Raw genomic sequence first — 13,056 nt, 5'->3', positions numbered from 1 at the left:
TTTCTGCCATACTCAAAATGCTCCTTCATTTATCAACTGTTTTGGGGACACTAACCATGTTCCAAAAACTCTGCCTATGGTGATAAATATATGATATAGTCTCACTCTCTGGTTTGCTTCATTTTATAAAGTGATTTCTGGCTTGCCCTGGGAAATCTGTGGTTGCTAATATCTAATAAAAGAAGAAAAGACATAGTGCCTCATGCCTGTAATCCCAGTATTTTGTGAGCCCGAGGAAGGAGGATCGCTTGCAGTCAGCAGTTAGAGATCAGCTTGGCCAACTTAGGGAGATCGTATCTCTACAAAACGATTTAAAAATAGCCAGGTATGGTGGTGTGCGTCTCTAGTACCAGCTATCCAAAACGCTGAGGCAGGAAGATGACTTGAGCCCGTGGACTCAAGGATTACAGTGAGCTACCATCTTGCAACTGCATTCCAGCCTGGATGATAGAGTGAGACCCTGTCTCTAAAAAAAAAGAAGAAAAGAAGAACACTGACAAAAACCCACTGAATTCATGTATATGTTAATGGTGATAACCAATGGAAGGCCAAATCATAAGGAATGAGATCCCCACACAGGCCACTGGAGAAGCTATTTAATGCTATATAACCCCTTAAACAAACACAATTAGACTTCTTCTTAGATTATCTGGTATTCAGGCTTTTTGCCTCTCATAATCTTAAGTTAAATGCCTTAGAGAAAATGTTAGCAAGAAGTCCTATTTACAGAGGTAGATGGTAAAACAAGGAAAAAAGAAAATAAATAGAAGACGTATTTGTCAGCAGAGGGAAATTGGGGTTGAATAAGAAGAAAAAGATTAAAATAGAAGGTGGGAAAAGAAAAATGAAGCTTCTGTCTACTAAAGAAAAACCATTTTCAGTGCTCCTATTACACAAATGCATTGTCGGCATCCTGTATTAAAACATAAATTCAGTGCAGAGGCAATAAGGCTGGCAGTAACGTGCACAGGCAGAAAGCCAAGAGCCCCGGCTGTTGGCAGCCACTTGGCCTCGAGGGCCCCTGTGACAGAGTCCAGGTTATATCTGTCAGACTCTGAGCCACTGAACACTGTTATTTCTTAGTTAAAGACTCTGATGTTGGCTTTGAAATTTACTTCATTTGGGGAGCACTGTGCCATAAACAAATAGTGATTGCATAGCAGAAAGGAACGGAATTTACTATGTCTGGTAAGGAATTATTGCAGGTGTAGTATTACTCAACTAAATGCAGATGTTGGGAGATGAAGGCTCTCTCCAACAAATTGCATTGTTTCTTAAGGCTGTTTATCTTTTCAATTAATATTTATTGAATTTCTTGTGAATGCTATAGATATAGCAATGAGCAAGAGAAATGTTCTTCTGGGGCAGTGAGAGGGTAAATATCAGCACATAAATGACAAAATAATTTCATATGAAGATACAAATGTAACGAAGAAAATAACCACAAAGATATCAAAGAATAACTGGAGGAAAAGGGTAGGGTTACCTTGATAGGTTGATCAGCAAAGGCTGTTTTGACAAAGTGGCATTTTTCCAAAACTTGAATTAAAAAACTTAGTCAGACATGTAAAGAGGTAGAGGTGTATTAAAAGTAGGAGGATCAGCATGTGCAAAGGTCCTGAGGTAGGATAGAGGTTGACTATTCCAGGAACAAAAAGAATATCAATGAAGCTAGAAAGTAGAGAGAAGGGAGAAATATACAGAAGGAGGTTGAAATGGCAGACAAGAGTTACCATGTAGAGTCTTACAGAGTGTTCTAGGTGATATTAGGGAGTTCTACATGTATTTAAAAAGCAATAGAGAATCCTTGAGGGGAATTAAGAAAGAGGTGATATAATTTGATTTCGGACTTTAAAGCAAAGATCGCACTGGCTGCTATGTGTAGAAGCGATTGCAGAAACAGGAATGGGAATAGGAAGAACTGTTAAGAGGCTATTACAGTGGTTGAGGCAAGAAATGATGGAGGCTCTAGATTAGAATGCAAGAAATGGAGAAGGAAGGAGAGCGTGCACCAGGGAAGAAGGATGGTATCTGCAGGTGTCCTGAATGTCAGGAGTAAGCAGTGCCTATACACAGCCCTGAAAGGTCTCCTCATGTCGGGAGGGTTGGCTTCTATAGATTTCCCATTAGTAACACCTCACTTATTTGAAGCCTACATCTTCAGAGGCCTGTTACTCAGAACATAAAACTGAAAAAATATTACCATCAAACAAAGTCTATATATTTAAGTTCCCATGGGTTACAGATGGTGAAAACTCTCATTTTGAGTCCAGTTTTTTTCACAAACAAGTTTTTCTGTTTGTTTGCGTGTTTCAAGTGTGGGTGACAGATCAGATTCAGGACTACAGAAGTGAGCAGACAGTGTTTCTAAAATCCTGGCAAAGTGAGATTAGGAAGAAGAGACAACTGATATCCATGCAAAAAAAAGAGAAAACACATATTTTTAAAAAGCGCTCAAAAATATTTTAATATCTGAAATATGGTCCCATAGACTACATTAGCCTTTGAAGGTATTGAGAGACTACAGTATTTATCTGTGAGTGCTCATATAAGGGGTAACTTTCTATTTCAAAATCTCGAACCACAGATACCTCTCCTGTGTGTTCGCTCAATGCCCCTTGCCTCCTTTCCTCAGGGTGCTTACTATATTGTTATTTTCTCTTTCTGTATCTGCCTCCCCCACGAGATACTGAACTCTTTGAGGGCAGCTCTTTAATGCCTTTTTTATCTCAGTATCTCCAGGACCTACCCCAGGGCTCTGCACTGAGAAGACTTCCAACAAAAGTGAGAAAAGAGCCCTAGAGCATCAGCTGTTCATTTTCACTTCTGGAAGCAACAGCCTGTAATCCAGCAGCTGTTGTATCAGTAGCCAAAGCATTCCCCAGCTTTAAAGAGATTTGTATAGGTACACTTTAGGCTTAAAAAAAAAAAAAAAAACAGATGGATGGAAAGTTTTAAACCATTGCTTCTTGGCAGAGCAACTAAGGTGGGCTCAGGCAACAGGGCTGATATAATTATAGTTTTGGTTATGCCTGATGTGTTTTATTCTGATGTGCATATTTTGTGCTCTATACACATTTAAAGATTTAATTAAATGTTTTATTATGGGGAACACAGTGCCAAATATCAGCATCATTACCTTTTCTTTCTTTACAGAAGCAGCTATTTCCTCATTTTGTTTTTTGGAGATTTCAATACATATCAAACTTAACATTTACTTAGTAATACTGACATGGACATCAACAAAAAAAGCCCTATTTCTTGTTACTGAGGTTTTTCTTGCAATGTAAACCCTCTGAGGGCAAAGAACATCTCTTTCCCAAAGTGCCAGATGGGGCACTTTGTCCATAGTAGGCCATGGCTGAGAGAGACAGGAAACAGCCAAACTGGGAAACCTGAGGCAGGGCCTCCAGGACACAGAACACAAAGCCCAGCAAAGCAATAATACCAAAAAGAATAACAATCAACCAATCAATTAATTGATAAAAGCACCACTTGCAATAGTCAAAGTTTCCACCTGATGACAATCTGAGGCCCCAGTAAATATTATACAAAGTTTTATGTTTTCTTCCCCTCTACCCCTATAAGAACACCCTTTGCTAAACTGCGGAGGTGGCCAAAGAATTTCATAAAATAACTACAGAAGAAAAAAAAACAACTCATCTCTGGCCTTTCAGAGTCAGTTGGAATACAAAATCATTTAAGTGGCCATTTTAGGAAATACTTTCTCCTCAGGTGCAAATTTATAAATATTTCCATTTTCACTGAAATGAAGTTATTCCTTAAATGAATGACTTCCAAACATTTTAACAAGGCAACAGAACCTCCCTTTGCTCTGGAAGAAAGAAATCAAGGAAGGAGAGAAGAAAAGCAAAGAAAAGGAAAGAAATCTTTCCATTGTAGGTGGTGTCTCCATATACATATGTGTGAGGGATGAGGAAGCTGTCCAGGTGGGTGTGTGTGGGAGTGTGGGTGTTTGCGTTGGTGGGAATTTGGGGATAGGTCAAGAGAAGCACTGATAGACTGCTTGGCTGCCTAGCTTGGAGAAGCTCAGAAACCTCAGGATCTGCCTCCTTGTAAATTACTGTGCCAAAGCAACATATCAGTTCTCTTTGATGAAAGCTCAGAATTGCAAACTGAGGCCTGGCCTGCTCATTGTCAGGAAAGATGGTGAACTGAGAAAGACGGTGAGCTGAGGAAGATAGTTTGTGGGAACTTAGCAGGGATGGAGAGTTAGAGAATGTTACAGGCATTCTTCTTTTTAGAGATCCTCCACAGAACATACCTGTTCCCAAGAGGCCTAAGAGTCCAAATTAGGAAGCACATAAATATTTTTAATAATTTTAACCAGGGACCCCTCTTCCTTGACTGAGAGTAGCTATAGTTACTACTACTTGATAGGGTTACATTACTTGTCCTAGTGTCAACCTGTCCTGTTCATACTTATACCCCTGCCTCTGCTCATACTTACCTCCCTGCCTCTGCTCACACTTATCCCTCTGCCCCTGCTCTTCCTTCTTTCACTTTCCAATTAGGGGAACTCAGAAAGAAGACTCTAGAAGAGGAGCCCCAAACCTTTTGGAGAAAAGAAAATGTGAGCACTTTTGTAAGAGGAAAAGGTAGATGTTTTTATATGCTTCTAAGACTAGGAGATGATATGGTCTTTTTTTTTTTTTAATTGGAATAACTACTCCAAAGATCTTTGCCTCTAGAAAAAAAAAAAAAAAAGAAGAAGAAGAAGAAGAAGAAAAGGAAAGTGAAGACTTCTTTCTTCATTCCTACAACGGGGACCAGAAAATTAGGACCACTGTTGATTAATCAGATTTTTCTACTTTAAAAAATTGTAATTATGGTTACAATGACTCCAGATCCTTTTATTAAGATCATTGCTTAAATCTGATTTTTGCAACATTTTACAGGCTTTCATGAAAATTATGAGCTATTCTTAAATGGCTTTAGTGTTATCATTTCACAGTTACAAAATGAATAGGATTACAGTAAACAAAGAATTAGGTCTTAACTTAAAAATTATTTTAAAAATAACTTTGTTCAATTCCCTAAAGTAACAAATGGAATAGAACTGAAAAGCAATAATATTACAGTTTTAAATTGGTAGGATCTTCATTTTAACTTAAACCATGTTTGCATATAAGCAACCATCTGGATAAAATGTTTAAAATTCAAGAAATATATTAAAAAACTGAACCATTTTGTTGACACAAAGTTAAACACTTGGATACATAAAAGCATATGGACTAATGCATCGTATCCTGTCTTGATAGAAAAATACCAAAAAAACAAATTAAAAGAACTTCTCAGGAGGGCACAGAAAATTCATTATCTGTAGGAAGGGTCATCGTGGTAAAGGAAGCTATCACATAAAATTGGAGTTTTGATTTGAACAGGAGTCTCAGTACTCCTAACAGTCATGTGAACTTGGGCAACTTATTTAACCCCAATAGCTATAGTTTTTTAACATTTAAAATAGACATAATGATAGAAACATTTTGAGATCATTCTGAGGATTAGTTTGGAAAAAAGTGGCAATGTCCTTAGTGTCCCTCAAGAACTTATGTCCAGCTGAACCTTTGGATGTGACAGTTATAGAATGAATTGTGTCTCCCCAAAATTCTATATGTTAAAGTCCTAACCTGAGTACCTCAAAATTTGACCTAATTTAGAAATGAGATCGTTACAGATATAATTAGTTATGTTGAGGTCATTAGGTTGTGCCATAATCCAATATAACTTGTATCCTTCTAAAATATTGACCATTGGAACACAGACATATACACAGGCAGAAGGCCATGGGAAGAGACACAGGGAGAAGACAGCCATCGATAAGCCACAAAGAGAGGCCCAGAACTGATTCTTCTTTGCAGCCCTCAGAAAGAACCAACCGTGCCCATGTGCTGATATCAGACTTGTTAGTCTCCAGAACCGCAAAACAACAACAACAACAATTCTGCTGTTTAAGCTACCCAGTTTGTGGTACTTTCTTACACCAATCCAGCAAACCGATACAATGACCTTATTTGGAAATAGGTTTTTGTAAATATAATGAAGATGAGGTCACGCTGGATTAGAATGGGCCCTAAGTCTAGGGGGCCAGCACCTGTGTAAGAAGACCGCATGAAGACAAGGGGATGTAGGGAGACACACAGGAAAGAAAGCTATGTGACAACAGAGCTAGAAATTGGAGTGATGCAACTACAAGCCAAGAACAGCAAGGACTATTGGCAACCTCCAGAAACTAGAAAAAAGCAGGGAGGTACTCCTGTAGAGCCTCCAGAAAGAGCCAATCCTTCCCACTCCTTGATTTTAAACTTCTTGACTCCAGACTTTGAGAGAATAAATCCCTGTTGTTTTAAACCACACAGTTTGTGATAATTTGTTACAGCAGCCTAGGCAACTTATACAAGAAGTGTTACATAAAGTACTCTATCCAGTTATAAAAGGCTGTGTGAAGATTTATGATTAGAAATTATGCTTCTACAACTTGTCCAGAGTTTAAGGTGATCAAACACAGAATGATTCTCTGGAATTGTTACTAGCAAATGTCTACACTGGTGTGACGTTTGAATTCTGCCATGTCCTAAACTACATTAGCATGTACTGCCAGGGGAGGAAGAAGGAGAAGAGTATTCATAGGAGAAATATTAAAGACCAGAATATTATCTACAAAATGTGTAATGGTAAATAACATAGAAGTCAACTAAAAAAAAAAACATTGCATTCTAATTATTAAGCTCATGGAATGCTATATATGTGAAGAATACGTAAGGAAAGATATTACATATGGTAGGAGAAAGGATAGCAGTTTCTACCAAGAATTTATTTTCTAGCATAACTCTTTTTGCTGGTGGCATAAATCTTAAATGTTTCCAACTTCAACCTCAGTTTCTATAAGAAAAAAAAGTATTTATTCTTTGGGAAAATTGAATTGGACAACTAAAATGGTCTTTTAATCATCTGTTTCAGGAGATTGTCTCTGCCTGTCAGTAAACAATGGAACAATTGATGTTGTTCTTTTAAAACTTTACAGCCCTTTAGATCTACTTCATTTCAGAGTCCCAACTTACACTGTTTAGCTTTTAGAAGACATAACCACATCTGTCCACAGTTACTAATTCAAATATGAAGCCAAATCTCTGGTTCAATATAGTTTTACGTTCATCTTCAAACTCTAAGTGAACTAGGCGTTTTAATTATTTCAGTGTGTGGTGATTTTTCTACTAGCAAATTGGCTACCAATTTCATTTTCTATGTGATCTTAAATCCCATATAAACATGATTCTTATTGTTGCTTTGTGCTCTTTTTGTTGTTTTGTTTTAGTTCCTCCATTCTAAAATAACCCTTTCAAAGGAAACAGTTGGCCAGCAACAAATTATGAATCTTTGGGCAAGATAATTTAACTTCTTTGTTCCTCCATTCCTACATCTGGAAAGTGACGGTGAGAACCTCACGAGGCTGTTGCGATATCAAATAAATTAATATGCCATGATGTCTAGATCACAGGAAGATCTCACCGATGTTAATTCTATCTTCATTTCCCTTAACATTACACATCAAACAATTGAAATAGAAAGAATCAGATAAGAGCAGAACCCCACTATACTTCTGCCCATGCACTCACACTCATGTACTGTGCATAGCAACATATTAATTTTTCTACCCATGTTCCTTTAATTCAAAATCTGCAAATCCCACCTTTCTCACCTACTGAAGGATACTGTTCCAGAATTTCTACCATCTTTTGCCTATATTTAAAATTGTTCATTTGCTGCTGTATAAAAATATTCCTTTATTTCTTCTATCTTAACCTACTGTAACAAAAACAACCTCTATTTTCCTCACTTCTCATATTTTTCTGATCCCTTTTTAAAAAGCAAAACTCTTTAATTATTTATGTTAAGCCACTCCAAATCTTCACCCATTCTCTCTTAGACTCACTACAGTGTGTAAAACCCACACCACCCCACAAAAGTTAATTTGGCACAGTTGATCACTATGCCCGCTTGGAGACATTTTCTTTACTTAACTTCAAGGCCAACAAAAAAATCTTGGTTTACCTACCATCTCAAACATAATTCGTTCTCAGTTACCATTGCTTTCCTTCTCTTCTTCCAGACCTCACAATGTTGGAATGTTCCTATAAATTAAACCTTGGTGTCTTGTTTCTTTTGTTATCTTCATTCACTTCCTTTTACTCTCTCTCAAGGTCATGACTTGAAATCTTTACCTTCTATATTAGAGTGACTGCCAAATTTATATCTCTACATAGACCTTTCTCTCTACCTTAATTCAAGATGTTGGTTCAAGAAACTGGCTTTTTGATGTCTTTACTTGAATGTCTAAGGGTCACTTCAAATTAAACATGTCCAAAACTAAACTTATTTTTGTCCTCTGCTTCTCCCCAAACCCTTCTTCCTTTCCATCTTAATTGATGGCAAATCTATTCTTCCAGGTATTCAGATCCAAAACTTAGTAATCTTCTTTGACTTCTTCTTTTCTTTCACAGCCCACAGCAAATTGATCAAGGAATGTGATCTTTAAAATATATGAAGAATCTATCACTTCCGTGGTTACTACCCTGGTTTGAGCCTGGACCATGGCCAAGTCTTACCTGGAGCCTCCTCTTACTCTCCCCGTTTCTCCATGCTCTCCTACAACCTACTCTCCCTAGTGAGATGAATCCAGTACCTCAGATGGAAATGCAGAAATCACCCGTCTTCTGCGTCGCTCACGCTGGGAGCTGCAGACTGGAGCTGTTCCTATTCGGCCATCTTGGCTCCACCCCAACCTACTCTCAGTACATCCGCCAGAGTGACTTTTTAAAAATATCAAGTCGGATTATTCTGAATATCATTGTCTCTCTCGCTTCTCTCCCTTTCCAGATCTGCTATATTCCTAATTGTTCCTTAAATATCTTTCTCTAGATACTCACTTTATCTCCTTCAGATCTTTGCTCGAATGAGGTAGTCCTCATTTCATTTTTAACTATTTTCACTCTCCATACCAGCACTCTTGGTCTTTCATACTCTGTTTCAATTTCTCACCTTCTCACATCTTTTTAATTTAGTTTTCATTGTGTTCATCATTTACAAACTGTCTCTACCACTAGGTTATAAGCTTCACACAAGCAGGAAAGGTTTTTATCTTCTTTTATTTACTCTGTACCTAGAGCAATAGTCAGCACAGAGTAAGTACTCAATAAATATTTGTCAAATGAATAAGTAAATGAGTTAGAAATGTATAAGCAAGAAAGAAGAACATTCTGGAATATAATCCCTTTTAGAGTCTTAAAAACCTTGACAGTACTAGGAGTCATTGTCATACATATTAAATTAGGAAAAAATCAGTCCCTATGTTAAATAGACAACCAGACAAACCAAAAATCTGTGGAAAAGGCTCTTGAAGGAATTCAATATTATCTCAGGTAAAGACTATGAACCAGAGCATGTAAAAGTAAAACACTTTTGAAAATCAAGAACAAAATGCTCAGAGTAAATGACTGTACCAGAGTCATCTACAAAGATTTTAATCTTCTGCACAATACAAATTGGGGTCAATAAAAAAGCAAGTTAATGTCTCACAAGTGCAGGAATGAAAATTAGTTCTGTATCCATCTTAGAACAGCTATGCAAATAATAGTAAAAGTGCTGGAGTAACACAAGACTCCACAACTCTAGAGAATCCATGAGCCAGACAATGTGTTTGTGAATCCTCTCTGGGTCCTTTGTTTCTCCTTCTCAGGTTTACTGCCTAATATTTGACCACTTGCTTGTTTGTTAGCAACTCTCACAGGAGAGCGACCTAAAGAAACAGAGGGAAACTTAAGCAAGTTAAAGCAACTCCTTGATAGCAGCCAGGAGGAATATGTGGGGATCTTAATCTGGACAGTAAGAAGCATGTGATATTATTAGATTGGTGCAAAAGTAATTGAGGTTTAAAGTATTCACTGAATGATTACTGAATATATTTTTGGAAATTGGCTGCTAACATTAGCTTGATTCAATTCAATTAAGGTGAGCATGAAGTCTGTCTAAAATATGGTCAAGTGGTAGAATAAAAAGAACTCATTACATATTTGAACGTGTAAAAGAACCAAGGAAAAAAGAGAGAGAGGAAGGATGGATAGATATAAGTCTCTGCTATGGAAATCATCACAGAAGGTAATTTAACATAACGGAAATCTATCTAATGTAAAAAAGAATTAAGGCCAAACCTGCCTCTACCACTAACTAGCAGTCAGTGGTAAGGTTGGAATACCTAACTTTTCAGAGTCTACCTTCTCACTTGTAAAATAGAGATAAAAAGTTTAAAATTAAAAAGCAGAGAGAGTAACATACTTTTCTCCTAATGTTGCTATGATGATTAAATGGATAAATTATGCAAAACACCTAATATGTAAAACCAGGTGTCTGTTCTCCACAACCAAACTCCAGTTTCTATCATGTTATCTGCCTGTTTGTTCAAGTGTTGAAAATCATCTCATTTTAAGAATTCATTCTTCTTTTCCATTTTGTAAGGATAAAACTCTGAAGAAATATCTAGAGGGTAATTAACATATGGCTAAAACTATCATGGGAAATATTAAAAAACAGATTAAAAAGTACAACTGGGACCTGTTTTAAAATGAAAGGCAGCCTATTGATAAAAATGAGCTTTTTTCTTAAATTGCAGGAAAATATTGTAAATGCTCTATTTAAAAATTATAGAACAACATCTCTTGGAGGAGGGATAAGATTTCTTTTCTTTTATGCACACCAAAGTACAGAAAATGCTTTGCTCTTTGTAAAGTCGTTTGATTATAAGTTCTATGGGAAGAGGACTGACATGAATAGTATGTGGCTTGTAATTGGCAATTAGGAAATAGTTTTGCATGAATACAATATGCACAGATTATAGAGTACTTGGCTCAGGGATGGGAGTCCATCTGTCTCTGCAGGTGATCCATACATAATAAAAGAATAAATAATAACAAGACAGGATTTTAATGGCATCTAGATAAAAGGCAAAGCAGCCATTCTCACAGTTCCTGAACCATCATTCATAAAGTCCTGGCAAAGCAACTATTCTCACAGTTCCTAAACCGTCATTTATATACTCCTGGCATTCTACTGAAAATCTCACAGTCCACATGCAGTATATATTAGTATATATATAAACAGATATAAAGTGACTAACAATTTCTTGACTCCCAAAAATATGGTATCTTGAAATAACCAAAATAGCCCCTTCATGGTAGAAAAATAATAATAAAAAAAAAAACAGGTAAAAGTTCAGAAAGATGATTTCTACTCCTCTAGTTAAAAGCTAAACTCTAAACTTTAGTTTTTGTTTATTTTAAAAATACTATGTATATAATAAAATTACATTAAAAATTTTTGGTATTTAGACTTTAGGATAATGTACAAACAGCTAATAAATGAGCAGAATGTATTTAATAATAATAATAGGATATATTAAATTCCCAAGCCAAAATGATTTTTAGAATGCATAGTTAATAGTATGAATAAGCACAATAGATTTAAACTGTAAACCATACAGGCTCAAGTGGGCATTGATAGATGTTGTCCTCATTCTAATTATTAATTAGTTCAGAGTTTGTGGAGGTAAATAGCATTGCCCACACATCTCTTTGCCAACTCTCTTACTAAAGCAAATGGAACCAACAATACAAAGAACAATGAAAAAGAATTTTCTAATAAATCTTTTATCCTCTAAAGTTGTATGAGAAGAAAGGTCACTTTCTCACTCACTAGCTTACCTTTTGGTGCTCTTATCTTTTTCTTCATCATACATATTTTTATTTATTATGCTCTATTTATGCATTCTTCAATAGCATCTTTATTTATGACTTTGTGAATCAACATCTTTGTAATAGGAGGCGAAAGTCACTTAGCTAATTACACATGCTTGATAAGCTGCATAATAATAACTATTGCAGTATTGTACATTAGTTGAAGGTATGTAAATTACTGCAGTTATTTTCATTTGCAGAAAAAAAGAGACTTTTTAAAGTCATTTAAAACATGCTTGTTGCCTCCATATCCATCTTCTTAAGTATAGTGTGCTTTTAACCCAATTCATAACATCAGTAAAATCCCACTCTACCAGTATTACCCAAGAAATAAGAGCAAAGACAAAGCAAACCAAAAAAACCCTCAATTTAATGCAAATACTTCTGTACTGAGTTATGAATTTTGTTATTTATAAAGTGTCTTGCATATAAATGCAATCCCAGTAAAACAGAACAGTTTAGACATTCCCTGCCCCACAAGGATGCTATAATGAAATCTGACTTGGTCCAGCCAGGATATTAGAAGTGCATAGAGAGAATGTGCAGCATTAGAATATTAATATGACTTCTGTATGAAGATTGGAAATTCTACAAAGCTATGAATAAGGTCAAAATAACACTTAGATGATCTACTGCCATAGAAAAGCATACTCTCCTATGAGTGATTTACTGAATGTTATATAAAAGTGGAGTGTGGACAAGCTACATTCAGATGCAAGCTTGCAGCTGTCAGTGTCTACATTTGCTCAATCTGGCTAGAGGATGATTTGAAGGTTGATTTAATTGTAGCTTCTGAATCATGCACTTCTCTATGTTTTAAATTGTTTAACGTAAATATAAAAATGTTAAAGTAATTTTAAGACTGTAAATATTTAGTATCAAATCTGCAAAATCTCATTCTCCTCTGGAAAAGTGACTGAAAATGAAAAGACTAAGAGAAAAAAACACTATTACCTTAATAATAATAATTGCTCAATAATTATGGAAAATTTACCCTTAGGATGAGAAAGTCCATAGAGTATTCAGAAGGAATGCTGAGAATAAACAAAAAAGAACTAGATTTGTGATTGAGTGATCAAATTTTAAGAGGAACACAAATATATATCTGTAGAAAAGAGTTCAGAGATCAGAGTTACCAGTTAGTAAGACAGCATTGTTTGGGTTCCTTGCAGGTATCATAATAGCCTAAGTACATATTCCACTAAACACAAACTCAAAGCAAAGATTCAACTCTTGCCGATGCTACCGG

The 13,056-nt window shown here is 36.1% G+C and overlaps 1 protein-coding gene across 9 annotated transcripts in view; it reads right to left on the bottom strand.

The window, feature by feature from the left end:
- The window catches only part of NLGN1 (neuroligin 1), a 910,345-nt gene that overhangs the window by 686,968 nt on the left and 210,321 nt on the right, over positions 1-13,056 (bottom strand). The gene's annotated exons all lie outside the window — the stretch shown is intronic.

The sequence above is a fragment of the Hylobates moloch genome, unplaced genomic scaffold (assembly GCF_009828535.3).
Source record: "Hylobates moloch isolate HMO894 unplaced genomic scaffold, HMol_V3 SCAFFOLD_13, whole genome shotgun sequence".
NCBI lineage: Eukaryota > Metazoa > Chordata > Mammalia > Primates > Hylobatidae > Hylobates > Hylobates moloch.
This window is presented reverse-complemented; position numbering and strand designations above follow the sequence as displayed.